Source organism: Zonotrichia albicollis, chromosome 10, assembly GCF_047830755.1.
Source record: "Zonotrichia albicollis isolate bZonAlb1 chromosome 10, bZonAlb1.hap1, whole genome shotgun sequence".
NCBI lineage: Eukaryota > Metazoa > Chordata > Aves > Passeriformes > Passerellidae > Zonotrichia > Zonotrichia albicollis.
The window spans coordinates 28,162,335-28,179,874 of record NC_133828.1 but is presented as its reverse complement, the minus strand read 5'-3'; the positions used below and the strand labels follow the sequence as shown (position 1 = coordinate 28,179,874).

Genomic DNA, 17,540 nt, shown 5'->3' with positions numbered 1-17,540 from the left:
GCCTATGAAAACTACTGCTTACACTGTGCAGCAAGATGCACAACTGTTTGGCTGCCATTTTAAATACTATTGACCAGGTGCTTTATCTGTGCTTCCCTTTCCAGTTTAGCCCACTGAAGTTTTAGCAATTGTTGGGGCACAGATTGTTAGTAGCTACATGTTACCTCAGTATCACATATATCACAGAATCTTAGAATAAGCTGAGTTGGAAGGGACCCCCAAGTCCAATTCCCTGCAGGGTACCATCCCTAGGAGTCATACGCCTGTATACCTATTCATTATAAACAGTAATGTATTACTTAAGAGTATAATTAGTTTATGTGTAATCTGCCAGCAGAATAAATAAGATATCTTTATTTCCATTTAAGGTTATGATATGATTTGATAAATTAAACCTAAAGTATACATAGAGGTTTATTCTACACACTGTTCTAATTTAGTCTCAAATCTTTTAGGATTTTAAAATTGGTTTATTTTTCTGTGTCTTCAGCAAAATCTAGTGAAAATAATATTTTCCTTAAAAATGACCTTTCCTGAAATTGTATTTTATGGGTTTATTATTTCATAATTTATTAAAAATATGTAAGCACCATTAAATTTATTAATAAATCATCTAAGCTCCTACTGACACAACAAGCTCCAACAAATAGCTATATTACCCAAGAAATTAAAGAAGAATTAAAAAGTACAAACAAAAATGTGACAAATTTGCAGATATATTATAGATGTTATGTTCTGTTGAGGAAAAAAAATTATGTTGTCTAGCATGAAAAGATCACCATCCCAATAACAATCCTCAGTAACTACAGAGTCTGCTCAAGTCAGTGCCAACTAATTGCTGAACAGTTTAAAAGGGACCTGGGGAGGATTTTAGGCCTGATCAGTCTCTACCACAATCTTGATCTTGTGCAGGCCACTGATCATGTAATTTATCTGCCTTACAAAAACTCCAATTTATGCTGATTTTTAATAGCTGTAGTAGCAGCATTTTAAAAGGAATAATAATGTTTTTAATTAATAATTAACTAAATACCAAATAAACAACTTGCTAGCTTCTTTTACTTTGACTACTACATTTTTCACTGTTAATTTCCAATCTTTTGTTATTAATTTCCAATAAAGATTTCAGCCAAATGAATGAGTACTCATTGCTCAATAACTCCATTTGACAGCTTCTATCTAGCAAGATGTATCAAAGCAATTTTCTTACTACAACACAAAACACATGGATTTTTTTATCTTTCCCCATCCTCAGGATAAATACAAAATACAGATTTTAAGAAATGCAGCACAGACTAAGGATGAAGTTGAATATGATAACAGATCAGATGTGCTACAGCACTGAAGGGTCACAAAAGCCATCTCAGCTCTTCTGCCAAAGTGCCTAATTCAAATTCTAGTGCTCAACTAAGTCAGAGTTTATTATTCCTTTCATATTTCTATGAATATTACAGACCATTGTACATGATAATTTGACTTCAAAGCTACCGACTAAGGTGAGAGAGGAAATGCCCACCTGACCTGATGATGTTGCAGCTTGTGGCTGCAAAAAAGTACTTCAGCAAACCATTTAAGATATGTGTATTTAAGATTTCCTAAAGCCATTTTGCCATTAGTAATTTTTAGCAATTAATTCATAATGGGAATAGATTTTTTTTAAATTCCATTCCTTACTACTGGTAAAACAACTAAAAAATATAGGTTGGCTGCTTGTTCTCATCCATACATCAGTTCCTTTTGCATACATACAATTGTCACCAGAAAGAAAGAATAGAAGGTTGAAGGTCAAAGACTATAGGGAAGCCCAAAGGAAATAAAATGTCAAATATCTACCCATGCTAATAGAAACATAAAGGATTACAGTCTGAACAATATTATCTTTTTACCGCATTATGAAATCTTGCAAACATTTGCAATCTTGCAGCTCAATTGATTTTAGAAAACAGTAATTTCAATGAAAATTTATGATCTCTAGTTCTGGCTCCAGAAACTAATTTTTAAAAATATTTTCAACACAAAAAGAAAAAACAAAACAAAACAACAAAAAAACCCACCCAACCAAAAAAAACCACGCTAAAATCAAACAAAACAAACCCCCCCTCCCAAAAAAACCAAAAAAGCAAAAAAACAACCAAACAAAAAACAACCAGCAGACATTCAGATAGGCCTATTTCTGCACACATCCTTAAGATCATTGGGTTATTTTAATGCTTTTTGCAATGTTCCATTTATTTCACACTATAGGGACAATGCAGTTACTATGTTTTCACTAATAGCAGGCTCCAAGAGAAAAAACCAAAAAAATGAGCCAATGATAACTTTTTTTATCTTCAGCTGGGCTGCAAACTCTGAATTCATTCCTGAACATCCAAAATGTTAATCTTTGCAAGTCTAGGAAAAAAGTGTAAAAAAACTTCTAAGCTTTAGGAATCTGAACAGAAAGTTAAGCACCTCCTCTGGTTACTAAAAGCACCTCTGCTGTAGATCTAAGAACTTAAGGATTTTGCCCGGAATATAAACTGAAGCTGCATTGGCACCTACGATTTCATATAGGCAGAAGTTTCTCTTCTGCATAGAAAGATAATCAAATTCTCTCTTACATTTTCTAGTTACTGCTATGTCCCTCCCCTATAAATGAGGTGGCAAAAAAACATGGCACACTTATTCAATATAGTCATGTTACAAATATAACACAGGACAGGAAACAGCCCTCACACATCTGTCTCAACATTTGGGACTTTACCTAAAAGAATGTAGAGTAGAGCAAAAATTGGCTCTACCATGTAAACATACACCACCTACAAGATCTTCCCAAACCATCCTATTTTACATAATGACTCTCTTTTTCTGGAAGTATTTGTGCAAAAGACAAAACAAAGATCTTGCATTAATTTTAAAATTATGTAGTATTGTGTGCTTTGTCCATTTTGAAAGCTGCACTGCTAACACAAAGAATCTCTTATTAGAATGTCTTCTAGCACTGATAGAAATGATTTAGGAGTAAGATTTCACATATAAAGTTCACAATGACATTTTTCCTATGCTAAAATTTAATTCAAGAGGCATTTGCTGCATTTTAATAAAATGTGTCAGTGATTTCAGTATTTTTTCTGATTCTCTGTGGGAAATGGAGAAAATTTTATTTTACATCCAGTTTAGTTCCCTTGCTGAGGCTTTAAGATATATTCTGGTTTTGAGTGTCATTTTCAAATTATCTGCCAATCTCTGTTCTCAGTACTTACTCTTGCTAAGAGTATTTTTTTACCATATGTTCACTATTACTCAACTGTTAAATGTATTTTGAAATACATTCTTTGACTGAGCATCTAATTTATGAAATAGTTATGTGTTCCTATCTTCCCTGATCATTGTCTCAGAGAAAGAACAGGTCATTGATTAGATTGCTTTCCACACTCAATGTATATTATATTGCTCAGCTTAACCTTAGATGATTTCATAACTGGTTTTGAATGAAGTACTTGTATGCAGAAGGTTTCTTAGATTAACTAATCTATTTTCCAGCTAGAGAAGACCTTTAACATCACTTTCTGACTTCCAGTTAGGAGCCAGGAATTGGGTATGACAAAACAAGATTAACACCCATATATTTACCTGAAACCCCAGAACCCAGGATGCACTTCACCGCTTGAGACAGAAAGAAGGGTTATTCTGTTGCCTCAATTTTCTCCATTCAGGAAGGGAGGAAATACAAGAATTATACACTTAGACCAGACCTAAAACAATACTATAAACACAGCAATTAAAATCATACCTGGTTCACTGAAATGTTAATCACTGAGCCACATCAGCTTTAGCATCCTCAGCATCTCAATGCAAAATTTATCACATTTGGAAAAGGATGGGGGAGAGAGAGGAAAAGGAGGAAGAGAAAAAAAATTCAAACACCCATATAATAATAAATAATAATCCCATTTTTACTTTGTGGGATCTTTTATCTTTTCCTTTTTGTTAGATCTCATATACAATATTCTATCAATTTCTTCTTATCCCTGGACAGTTCTTTCTACCATTGTGGTTTACCTCCAACTGATACAGATAATTTTACTCCTTCAGATAAATTGTCCCCATGCAACTTTTCAACAAGTTCTCTAGAGTTGTTAATAATGGATACATTAGTTCATAAGGGATGGAAATAAGCCAATTTGATGTCAATATTAAGATAAGCAGGACTGTTCAAAGTAACTGCACAGCTTTTTTGGCTACAGTTTAGTGGCGTTCATGGAGAAAATATGCCTTGTGTTAAACAATACATCACAGGAAATGACCATCATAAAATCTCCAACATTAAGAATAGTTAACTGAAGATGAATAAAAAACAGCTAGAATAAATCAATCAGGGCTAACTGCTAACAATGTATTCTGTTTACCCAAACATTTAGAGGCAGGGAAAGGGAGAGTTGGTATCCCAATCACCTGATCCCATCCAAGCATAGCATGCTTTAAATAGAGCTATGTAAGTTCTTTCTATCCCAGTCTTCCTGTGGTGTGAATAATTTTTTACATCATCATCCAGAAGTCCTTCCTCTGAATCCTCATTCAGTTGTAGCTGTAGGAGGAGACTAAGCCTGGATAGCCTTAAATTGTACATATACAATCTTTCCCCTAATAAAGAAATGGATTCCTAGTTTTAGTGTTCTTGAAAGGTTATCACTCAATGTAACCCCAAGAACACTGTAAGTATTGCAGAGTAGGTTAAGTTGCAAAGTGTGATTCTGCTTTATGACCTTCACAATTATTTTGTCATTCAAGCTAAGGTAGCTCACAAAACCCGTACTAAGTTAGACTTAATACATGTGAAAAGGAAATCAAGGTTATTACTGTCTACAGAAAGGAAGCAGTCCTCACAAACAAAACACATGAGGTAAAGTATTAAATAATTCATGTAGTTGAGCACTTTGCAAAAAGTGCTCACTGTGAATTGCATATGGATATCTGGTTTTATGACTGGAAAACTGATCTTGAAACTCCAGAAAAAACCTCATGTCATTAATTTTAAATTCAAAGCAATATTGAAAAGAATTGTATGAAGATCAACAAATAACTACAATTATTGTGGAAAATTATGAATAAAACATTAAATTGCAGGCTGTAAGCCCCTGGGCACTTTGCACCATTAAATGCATTTCTATTTTTATATCTCAACCCTCTCTGAAAAAAAGAAGAAAATGAAACACTTAAAAAGAAAATTATGGTTCTCTTACGTTCAGCAAGAGAACCTTGAACACTTTCTTTGTTATGAATAAAAATTACATAGAAATGAAACCCAGTTTCTAATATAATATTCTTTAAGTACAAAAGAACAGGAACTTCTTTAACAAGAAAGAAATTGGAGGGCAGAAAATTTCCAATATAGCATGTACATCTTTGGGTACAATATATATATTCTGATGCACTAATTTTTCTGAAATTGGCATTGTATATACAAAAGTACACCTCAAGAAGATATAAGTTATCTTTAGAGATTCAACAGAAGCAGCAATTACAACCATTACTTTCTCTTCTTGTCAGGATTGCATGGTCCCTTGAAAATTTAGTTTGAAGGTCTCTGATTTCTAGATTAATTAGATGGGAAAACTGTATGATGCTTTGATGCATTCTATTTAACGTCTTCTGTGTAGACCCGATAAATTTAGTGGTTTTTCCATAGGCGTACATGTTGCTTATGGTCTAAAACAGATTGCAACTAATTTTTATTTATTTGAGGCATAAACCATTTTTTGGTATCATTTTATGTCATTTCTTTATGTAACAACTATTGTTTCAATGAGTACGATGTCAGTGGTCAGTGTAACAAAGGTCCTTGCTGTAAAATGCATTAGTCACAGAACTATTTCTGCTTCATAACGTAAACAATTTTTTATTTCTTTAAAATGGTTGAAATTCAACATTTATACTTGTCTCTATCACTACAGTGCAGTGTTTCTACTTTCTGATTCTTGTTAAAGCTGATAACTTTTTTCTGTGTTTTAAATCTCTGAACTCAATTGTTGTGGACTTACCAAGTGGCCACTTCCTTCTGTTCAGTATGTCTTTTTCAAACAATTGTTTTTCAAGCATTTAGTATGAATCACTGCAAATTTCTTTCAAGTGCCCTGATAGCTAACATCCAAGACAACCTTGGCCAACATTGGTCAAAAACGTTAGCCTTCTAAAACCAGCTCAGCTGCACATGCTCTGGTACAAACAAGGTCCTGTGCAGGGCTCAGTTCTCTTCCCCTAAGGCAGAAAGACAAAATAAAATAATTGAGCACTTGCTTTTTAAATCTAGAAGTAGTTTTATAGGTGAATTAGCGATGTAATCAAAATCAAGTACAAGGGAGATAACTTAATAATGCAGTGTGCATGTGATTGAGTTTACTGTTAATCATTGTGAGATCTAGATGCATTTTGATTTTCATCTTCATCAGCCCTTCTCTCCTAAATCAAATCTATTTCATAATTTTAGCAAGCTCTGTCCTGATGCAAGACACTGAAGTCTCCTCACCCTCATAGCCTATTCCACAACTATCCTAAACCCTTCTCTGATTAATTTTCCAAATTTATTACAAAAAAGATAATACATCAAGGTCTAATTCCATATCTGTAAAGTTAATGACACCCCTATACAGAATCCAGAGGGCTCCTAACTTACAAAGGAAATTACAGGTGTTGTTTCACAAATGAGAAACTCTTCTACCTTTATTTACTGATAGAAAGTTGACTACATTGTTACTGAACCAAAAATACTGACTGGATCTTATAAATACAAAACCAACTATACCTTCAGAGGCCAATTACTTGCTGTTTACTTGTAACTTGTGAGGATCTTCAGAACAAGCTGGAGCTGTTTTAAGATCAGCCCTTGAAATAGAAAATGGGTATTAAAATTGTTTGACAAATAAACATTAAGCACCTCCTCACTTCATGCACAACATGCTTTACAGGCATTCCCATACATCCAAACAGTAAAGTAATACTGGAAAAGCTGCAAAAACCCCTACCATTTGTCAAAGAGAGCAGGAGAGATTCAGAGCACAGGCAAATCCTAGAACTGTCCTGGATAAATGAAAAGTCTGCCAAGTTTACCTTTTTGGCCTGCATAGTGGCCAAAAGACAACTAAGGAAGATTGGAGAGAAAGAATAAAACAATCTTTAAAGGTACTGAAAAAAAAAAAAACCCTCAACAATAATTCAATCAATTTAATTAAAAAATTTATTCAACTGCTTAGCTACAGTTTGAAATAATTCTGAGTCATATGTGGGTCAAAAGTAAAGACTGGAATCTGAAGAGCCAGTGTCAAAATTTAGCCTGAAGCTTTAGACAGAGCATTTGCTTTGTATAGTTACCAGCAAGACCTAAAAATTTATGTGATAAAGATGGAAAAGTAGTAAATTTTTTAAACTGCTTTAATTGCACCTTCATGTAGGAAACTAATATTCCATTGGTATGGCTAAATAACTTCAAATAACAAAACACCTAGTAAGACTATGTTGTAATAGAGAAGTGCTTCTAAAGGTACATAAGTGATAGATTTATCACTGAGCCAATGTCAAACATTGGATAGTACTAAAAGAAAAGTGCTGTCTGCTTTAAGAGACCATAAGGCTTTAAGAACTGGTCTTAAAATGCAAGAGAAACAACAGATATTATCCATGTTATGCTGAACCTTCTTCTGCATAACTGACATTAAAAAATTTCACAGTAATTTAATTTTTTCACTATTTTAATATCAAAAGTAATTATATTTACTATTATGTATTTGATCAGAATAAAACAGAACATATTTAATAAATCCTTGCAGAGAAAAGTTACTGTCACTAAGACAACACCATAGCAGAAACCAAACCAGTATTTTGAATAGTTACTGAGGGTAACTGAAATTGTTTGTGTACGGGTATCTACAAAGCACTGTAGGCAGGAACACTCACTGACACTAGAGAAATTATCACTATTTCAGAGTGCATATGCTAACTACTGCAAGAAATGTCTAAAAAGCAGCACTTGGGCCTTATAAGTAGCACCACGAAGCAGGGCATTAGGAGTGAATTCTCTGTGGACAAAATCACTGCAGTGTACTGTGTGCTTATAAAAGTGTCCCAACCAGAAAGTGCCAAAATTTCTGATGAATTAGAGACAAGTGCCTCTTGTCCTTGCTTTAAAAATGCACATTTTATTTCCTGTTTCCTTTAAAATAATAATTGATTGAAGAACTACTTTGTGATGATTACTGTTAAAGAGGGAGAAAATAAAGATGAAAATGCAAAAAAGGAGATGACATGTAGGAGCTGATTCACAGACAGATCATGTTCAGTGTTTCTTATTCACTATAGTTCCCCTGACAGCAGAAATACTTTGTATACCAACTTCTGATTAGCATGAGTAGAAATACAGCATTAATTCCCAGAGGGATTTAGACATTCAAGGAGAGCAGATGACTGATCATATAAACAGCAGTAGACAATATGTTAATAAATCAGCAGTATTTCCAAGAGTGCTAAGTGACACTTGGCAAGTGACATAGTATCTAACTTCACAACACACATTACTGATGTTCTTGAATTGCCAAAAGGAAGCAATAGTTCACTCATATTAATAGTATTTTCTGCATTAGTAGGTTCCAAGAGCACCTCTACTGTAGCCAACTCAAGTCACCTTCTATCTCAAATATGACTCAGCTGTCCAAGACCATTCCCACCTAATCTTGTAATAATACCTTTCATTTTAATTATCATCCTTTTGATATTCAAGTAGTACCTGCCTACAATAAATCAGCAATGGACCTCAAAACATCCTTATACAGAATGCTAGGCTATGTGCACATTTCCTCAGATGACATGAAGGCACTAGGCACTGACTTTACAGAACATCATAACTGATGGAAAAGCTGTTGCTGCTCATAAAATCACAAAATTAAATATAAAGTCTTCCCCGGACAGCTGGAGAACAGGTTCACTCAGGCCATTTATATCAGATAGCACAGGGGTCTCAAATTATGCAAAAATGATTCTTGGTAGCTACCATACAGATGGTATCCTGGTATCCTCCTTCCTTTGGGGTCCAATAGGATAGGGAAGAGTAATACAGCTTGCAGTAGGCCTCAAGTGTTCACAAAACAGAGGGGAGAGAAGAGGGAGGATAAAAGTCAAGCCACAGAACCAGTGCAAGTTGTTCATCACTCCCATTTCTACTTATAGTCTGAGTGCCAGAAAGGGTAGGGACCAAGAAGAAAAGCTGTGGTGCAGAAGTCTTTGATCCTCTTTTCCTACTAGGAATCTCAATTGATAGTCAGAACACTAATGCTGCTAAGTTGGAGCAACTACAGAGGCATCACAACAGACAGTCAAAATAAATCCACCATGTTTTGACACACTGCATAAATTATGTCCTCTTATGTACTACCACAGAAATAGGACAAAGAAAAACAAGCTAAACCTGACGCCAAGTGTTATTTCTCTGGAGTACAACACAACATTGTCCCACTTGCCATATTCACCAGGGAGATGAGTGAAATCTCCACAGTGCCCTAGTACAGCTGTTCACTTGACACTTTTCAGGTAAATTGCTGAACTTAGGTTCAATTCAGGTGTTTGTCACGGCCAGCCTGGAGGCTCCTCCAGAAAACAGCATTTTCTGAGATAACCGACCTTGAAGGTCAGCTAACTGATACTGCCTTAATCAATCAAAAAACTGACCCAGCAAATAAACTGGTAGGTTTGTCTATAGCTAACCATATGGTCAGCCTGACAAGCCTGCCTGTGAATTTGTCAGTAACTCATAAAATATTGCACAGTATTAAGAAAGCTGCTGGAGCTCTGGCAATAAAGTAATGTTGAACACCTCCTTTCTGTACATGCCTGGATTTATTTCCAAATAAGACAGCACAAAATGTATCAAATATACATAAGAAACTGAAAATCTCACTCCCTCAAGTGAGTCAGAATCCCTTTGTGTTGCTCTAGCCACACAGAGATCAGAAACAAACTCAATTTCCCCAGCCAAAAAACTTCCCTGTGGTTGCAGAACTCATACAGAGTCCCTCTGGCAGACACAAAGCTGGCACTTCTATTCCAGCTTCCAGCCTCAGAACAGAAGCACAAGGGGCACTGCTGGACTTTGTGTCTTCTCTGTTGGCAGGCTGTTATTTAGAGGACAGCTGAAAGACTTTAGATTATCTCCAAGACTGCTCCAAACTACATTGCCTTGGCATAAATCTAGTCTGGGAATCAAATGGAACTGCATAACTCAAATACTCCCAATTTTTTTTCTCAGTTTTGACCCATTAGTTACCAGGTATTCTACTTCTTGCTCACTCAGTCTCTCTTCCTGTTGCAATTCCCAAGATCTTCCAAGCTCTTTGAATATGAAAATTTGACAATGGCATTAATAAAGGAGGTATTAATTACTGTGAATTCTCAAGTTATCTTAATTCAAAAGAAAAATATTAATAAGGAAAAGAGATTAGTTGCCCCCCCTAAATCATCACATTTGAGCTTTAATCTCAAACAAACCAGGCAGACTTAGAGAATACTTTCTTTAGCTAGTTTTAATAACCCCTACATATTTTCTCAGATTCTGTCTCTACATACTGAACTGTTCCCTTTCATTCTGCTGGAATACTGCTTGGCTCACAGAGTGGCAGTTATGTATAATGATTATGGGATGCACTGCACCCCTCAAATAGATGCTTACCTTTACTTTTAATTCCTTAACAGTTAGGCTACTTTCTAACTTGCAATTTTTGTTGTGTGTGGCTGGCAAAAAGATATGAGCCTTTTGCACCAAGCTTCTTTTTCCTCAATGCTCTCAATTTTCCTAAAAAGCTGTTTGTAAAATGCCATGCAAATTAGAAGAGACTGAGAAACTTCTGTGGGCGGAGAACATGTTAAAATAACATATTCATCCCTAATGGCAATGTGGGAATAATAACTGTGCTTTGCCCTTAGTCATGGATTGGAATCACACCTATCAGCCAGCAACATTATGCACAAATGTTTTCCCCCTCAATATCAGAGGATTGTAGAAATATTAACTGATCAACCAAGGGGCAGCTGCTCTGCAAGGGGAGGTGAGCTGTAACAGGTCCAGCATCCTGAAACCCTTACAGGAGAGTTACATTAAATAGAGCTAATATAAACAAAACCAGGTTTTCAGAATACCTTTTTGCTAACATAAAAGACAAGGATAAAGGGCATAAAAGAGACAGTATTTGAAATACCTACTCACGTAGTATTTTAAGTATACAGATGGTCTGATATCAAAGAAGAGCAAGAAAAGAAAAAAGACCCTATAAGACATTATTAATGCTATCTAATCACACTGATTCATACTAGACTGAAAAATCCATTAGAAATACTTAATGAGAAAAGATAAAATTAGTTTCTTCTATACTTAATTCCATACACACATTTATGGCTGCCCCTAAGCCCTTCATGAAACTTAATGTCATCTTCAAGCCCTTTCCCACCCTTTATTAAAACTTAGAGATCTTACATGTGGAAATCTGTATTAATGATACATTAAGACCACAGAGTTATAAGAGATAAATCACAAATACTCATTTCTCACATACATACTCCAACGACCTTGACACGACATTACTTTTTGCTGTGTGATCAACTCTACCTTTACATATGTAATAACATTCTATCCTAAGAATCACACACTTTGAACTTTCTGGCTTTAAAAGGAAATCTGAGTCCTTACCAGTGCATTGATAGAGACTTCAGACTCCGTTAATTTTTATCTTCTTTAGACCAGAATGAAAGAAATATTGTCAACTACATTTGAAGAGACAAAATCCATGTTTTCTGTGTTTAAAAGACAGTTAAAATACATTCAGAGTAAACTCAGGAGAGTCTTTCCTATAGAATCAAAGGCTGGAGAAGAACTACTCAGCTTGTTGTCAGCAAAAGTAAAATGCAACTAGAGCTGGAGTGGAATATTTAAGCTGAGCATGGAAGCAGATAGGAACATCTGAAAGGTGAAAAGACTACACAAAAACCAAATCGACTGACACACAGTATTTTCCCTAGGCAATGAGTACCATAGGTAAAAGTCTGAATTGCAAGAGGAGCACAACCTGTCTGCAAAAGGTATGACTCCGAGAATGCTGACAGAAAAATTCTGCTAGAGGCATTTCTGTAATTTATTGTTTGTTTTGCCTTGGGGGAAGTGGGGAGACAAAACAAATGGATATTTTATCACTGTACTGAAAATATATTCAGTTTCCTAAACAGGCATATACTTTAGCTATACCATTTTTTCTCTTCACAAGAAAGCTAATCTATGAGAGAAATCAAGGCATTGCATAGCAATGACAGCTGTCAGTCTCTTAACTCATTAATTGACTTCCTCTTCTTGGTTCCTATTTTCCACATTAAAAATTCCTCTTCTCTTTTTCACTGTTATTTTTTAACCTTCTATTTTCTTTTTTTTTCCCCCTTTGTTAAAGTGTATTCTCCTAACTTACTGATATTTCATTTTGCCAGACAAGATAATTTGGCATCACTTTCTTATAGAATCATTAAGGTTGGAAAAGACCCTCAAGGTCACAGAAGCAAAGACTGGTCTGGGCTGGAAGGGATTCACAAGGATCATCAAGTCCAACTCTTAAGTGAATGGCCCATACAGGGACTATACTCACAACCTTGGTGCTTCTACCACCAGGTCAGTACTATCATCAAGTCCAAATTTATAATCACCGAGTTACTTTGCAATACTTGGCATTTGTATTACACTTTTGACTTTGTATTATTTTGGAGTAAACAATAATTTTTTGTGTTTTTGTTGGTAATCCCAGAGCTAATTACCCTCTTGTTGAAGTGGAGAGAATTCATTCTGACCAGCACAGAGAATGCTTTCTTCTCTCCCATCTGAAGATGCAAGCAGTTCTATTTATATAAATACATAATTCATATTTCCAGAGGAAAACATCAACATAATTTCTAAATTCAGATGGCTTTTAAGTATTAACTACAAGGAAAGTGAACTTTGTCCTTTTTTTGAGTTCTTCATAAAGCAAGGACACAATCTAAAAACTTTCCTGAACGACAAGTTTTTCCATAATGTAATACTAGATACGGTGTAGGGTTCAAGTTTATTATCCACATGAGATCTATAACCTATGAATACAGTACTGTTAAAAAATGTCATTCCTTTCATAAAGTATATACTTTCCAGCTGGGTGCAAGTTAAAATAGTTTGATATTTATGTTCTTGTGGAACTAAAGTGCAGATGGATGTAAAATTTGTCATGGAGCCCAGAAAAAAAGACATCTCCAGGGTATTTTTTTCTACTACAGCAGCCACATACAATTCAATATGTGCTCCAGAGCATTTAGTTCTTCTAAAAACAGTGTCAGCAAAATTTCTGGGTCTCTTTCATGAATATTTTAGAAATGTTAATCAGGTTGAAACATGAATGTTCTTTAGCAAGAAGGCTGCACCTCATCACTGAAGGTTTAGCAAGAGGAAAGCAGCACAGAGTTGCAGCTAAGTAGATTCCAGCAACACTTTTATTGCACACATAACTGGATCAACATCTTACTAACAGAGTTAAATTTCAAGCATTCAAGAAGCTCAAAGTCCTGACATCCTGGAGTCTAACACAGAATACATACATATTGCTGACATTGCAAGCAGTTTGCTTATGGTACATCTCAAAGACACTCAGAAATCTGTACTACAATATTGTTGCCTGAAGGGTGTCTCTCACTTTCAACAACTCCAGAAGCTATATCAGAGAATTTGTCTGATTTACAAAAAACAATTTTATAAAGTTTTACTTTAAAAAGCATCCATTACAGCTCACATGTTTAACATAAACCTGCAGCTAGGAACATCAACAAGTCCAGCAAAATAACACACCAACGTTATTTTATATAATAACCTATTTTATATAATAACACATCACAGAGAATGCCACCTGACATGCAAAACTCTACAGACCATACCACTGTATTTCTATCACTGCACAGAAGTTACTAATTTCAGTAACAGCAGCATTACTGATAAACGTTGCTTTGGCACGCTGAATCCTATAACATCTACTTCTTGACTAAAAGCTGCACTCTTCATCAGTGTCTTTTCCCCCTAGGCATATTAAAGTCCAATTTTGAATTTATGCTATGCTGTCTCTCTCTCCCTCTAAATTATCTAAATATAGGAGTTTAAATTGAGATTTTTTTTTTCCAAAAGACTGCACACATAACCAGCTTTCAGTTTTTTCTTTTACATATCAATTTCCTAATGCAGCAAAAAGGAAGAAAAACATTACCTATCCATTGATAAAATGGAAAACATACATCCTAGGCAGGTTTTTTTTTCCTGTTTGTGCCTCTTTCTCATATGAAGCCAACCAGAATATTTTAGCAGTTCCATGCTAATGACATGCTTACTTTAAGAATACTAAGTTAAATCACAATACCTGCAAAAGACTGGTCCCCAGGTTACAGGCTATCGGTCTCATTTTATGGCTTCATTTTTTTTTTACAAAAGCAACAGCAAATCAGAGAAGCTCACAGAGGCTCACGGCAGTTTTACACCAGGCTCTTTACAAACATTAGGGACACAGTCTCCAGGGCAGGGAGCTGACAAAAGAACACTCTGCTCCTAGGGGATCTGGGCACACACACTCTGAGTGGCCCAACTGCTGTCAAGCCTTACAAAGTACTTATTCACATAGATATAAATGCTTCTGATTACAGTTCTACTGAACTAATTTGAAACCACTTAAACACTCTGCATTTAAAAGCACAGAACTTCTGGGCTGACAACAGTCCCAACTTCCCAATAGCTCTGCAGATGTGGCTATTTCAGGAGTCACTGGTGACAGAATGGCTTTAGCATGAGGTGCTGGGACCTGCACAGATGGGAGGGGATGAGGGGCAGGATGTGTCATTTATATCAAAGTCCTTAGCCAAACACCAAATCAGTCTCCATCCCAGTCTGGCTGGATAATGGACACTAAAAACAAACAATCCTTACAGAAAAAGGTTTCCAGTTTTCCATGAGGGAATGATGTGTCAGCCTCCCTGTTTGCTGCCATGGGGGCTCCCCTCCTTTTGTGTTGCTGCCTTTGTGGGTGGGGGTGGCCAGTCGTGCCCCTCAGGCTGCAATGTGCACAAAACAGCAGCACTGCCACACAAAGACAGCCTCATATGTGTGAGTAGGGGAAGGGCTTTTCACATCCAGTAACCTCTGAGTAAGCTGGTAGAGAATTTTTCACCTGAAAAAGGTGCACATCCTTCATTGTTGCTAGAGACTATGCCCATGCCCTTGTGCTGGTTTCAGATGGGGCAGAGTTAATTTTTGTCACAACAGCTGGTAGGGAGCTGTATTTGAGTTTGTGCTAAACACAGGGTTGATCACATAGAGATGTTTTGCTATTGCTGAGCAGGGACAGAGACAAGGCCTTCTCTGCTTTTCATAGGGCCGTGCTGCAGAGGAACTTGAGGGCTCATGGGAGGCTGGGAGGGGACACAGCCACGACCCAGCTGACCACAGGGACATCCCACACCATAGGATGTCATGCTCAGCATACAAACCTGGGGAAGAAGGGGGAAGGGGAGGTGTTTGCAGTGACAGTGCTCGTTTCCCAAGTCTCCTTTACGTGTGCTGCAGCCCTGGCTGTCCTGGATGTGGCTGAGCACTGGCTTGCCCATGGGAGCTGCTGGAATGGATGCCTTGTTTGGCTTTGTTTGTGTGCACAGCTTTTCTGGTACACATTAAACTGCCTGTACCTCAGTCCCTGAGTTCTGTATCTTTTACCTTTCAGTTCTCTCCCTGATCCTGCTGGTGGGCAGTGAGCAAGTGACTGTCTGGGGCTTGGCTGCTGGCTAGGGTTAAAGCACAACAGGCCCTAATAGGACAAACTGTTGTCACACAAATATACAGGACTAGAAATACATTATAAAAATTACCAAATTCACTTGAAAATATTAAAAATTAATGCCTTAGGTCTCTTTCACTTTTAAAAGCTTTAATGCATTATGCAAGCCAGACTATTATTTTTAAATTCTTAAGATAAATGCTCTGGTGTATTATCCCTGCCACAATCCCCAGGTAGCTGCTTACCCCAGCCTGTGAACAACTTGAGCTGAAAGGAAAGCCATGCTGACAGAATTATTACTTTTTCCTTATTTAGTATTCTCCCTATAACTCTCCTTGTAGAAAAAACGCACTCAAACCTTATTAGAGAAAACAAGGAAATCTGTAATAGGTTTTTGTGAATCCAAACATTTTGTTTTTCTAATTAAAGAAAGAGGGAGTGCAGCAATAAATAAATAAAATAGGCACTGTGGTGGGGACTGCCTGCCACAGCTGACAAGGATTAGGAAACACACTCAAAGCACAGCTGCCTCAGAACAGCATTGCTGCCAATCTGCATGGTTTGGGAAGGCAGTGAGAGCAAGAAGGGAAGATTGATGCATGCTAAAAATCCTAATCCTGATATCAAACTCTTCTTGGATTATTTTTAAGGTTTCCTTTTAATACCAAAAGTAATGCTAATGTCTGAAATTAAGTCCCCATGCACTCTAAATAACAGCCCTCACATTTTAAAAGAATTCTAAATCCCAGCAGGACCACTGGCTGCACCAGGGTTATTAACACACTGCAGAAAACTCATCACATTCTTGTAAAAATCCTTTTCCTCCAATACAGAAGTGGAGTTGAAAACAAAAATACCACGGACTGGCAGTAGAAATTACAAAGTAGCAAAATTGTGAGACTCTACAAATGAGTTCACTCATCCAATCAATTATAACTCAAGCCTATACAGTCACCACATTGAGTCTGGGAGGTGGGAGGTCTTACAGAAAATTAATGAGGCTGTGGATATTGTTTCACGACCTGCTTAAAAGAGTATAACTAAATGCTGCTGAAAGGTCAGGCTCAGTATTCCCTCTACCTCCAGTTCTCAAAGAAATATTCATTCTGTGTAAGCAGAGACCAGAGAGCACTTTCATGTCTTCTGTGGCAGGCCCCAAACACACATAATGCAAAGGACTACCACCTCCAGTTAGCACTGTCCTTTGCTTTCTAAGGAGGCTTTTCTTTAAGAGCTCACAGAGCTCCTTCTCCCTTCCTAGCACCTTAATTATCTTCTGGCAATACAGAATTAATATTTCATTGGTGAGCTAACCAAAACCAATTAGCCATAACTTTGATTAGTAATCACAAAATAATTTGCCTTCTTAAGAAGAAGTCATTGTCCCTATAAATTAAATTACAAAAAATTATAAATTAGAAATATAAATTACAATTATGAATTAGATTACAAAAGTTATGACTGCCTTTCTTGACAATAAGAACATATCAGGCTTAATTGACAGGAGTATAAGCAGCTTCTGAAGTTGTAAACTACTCTCATTCAGAAAAAACATTGTACATCATTGCATATACTGGAAAACAGGTCCTCTATTAGAGCATCACCAGCATACAAATATACTGTGACTTATGTTGAAATTATTCAATGAGGAAGAAGGTGAAAGGAGGCAAATTACCTCAGAGGCAAGAAAGTGAATTCAGTGGCATTTCA

At 36.4% G+C, this 17,540-nt stretch overlaps 1 long non-coding RNA gene across 1 annotated transcript; it reads right to left on the bottom strand.

Moving 5' to 3' along the window:
* Positions 1-3,771: 3,771 nt before the first annotated feature.
* Positions 3,772-6,839, bottom strand: LOC141730389 (uncharacterized). Its single transcript, XR_012581839.1, has 3 exons — positions 6,782-6,839; positions 6,021-6,237; positions 3,772-3,827 (listed from the first exon to the last, which is right to left on the bottom strand). It is a non-coding gene; the product is annotated as an uncharacterized LOC141730389 (long non-coding RNA).
* Positions 6,840-17,540: the final 10,701 nt, after the last annotated feature.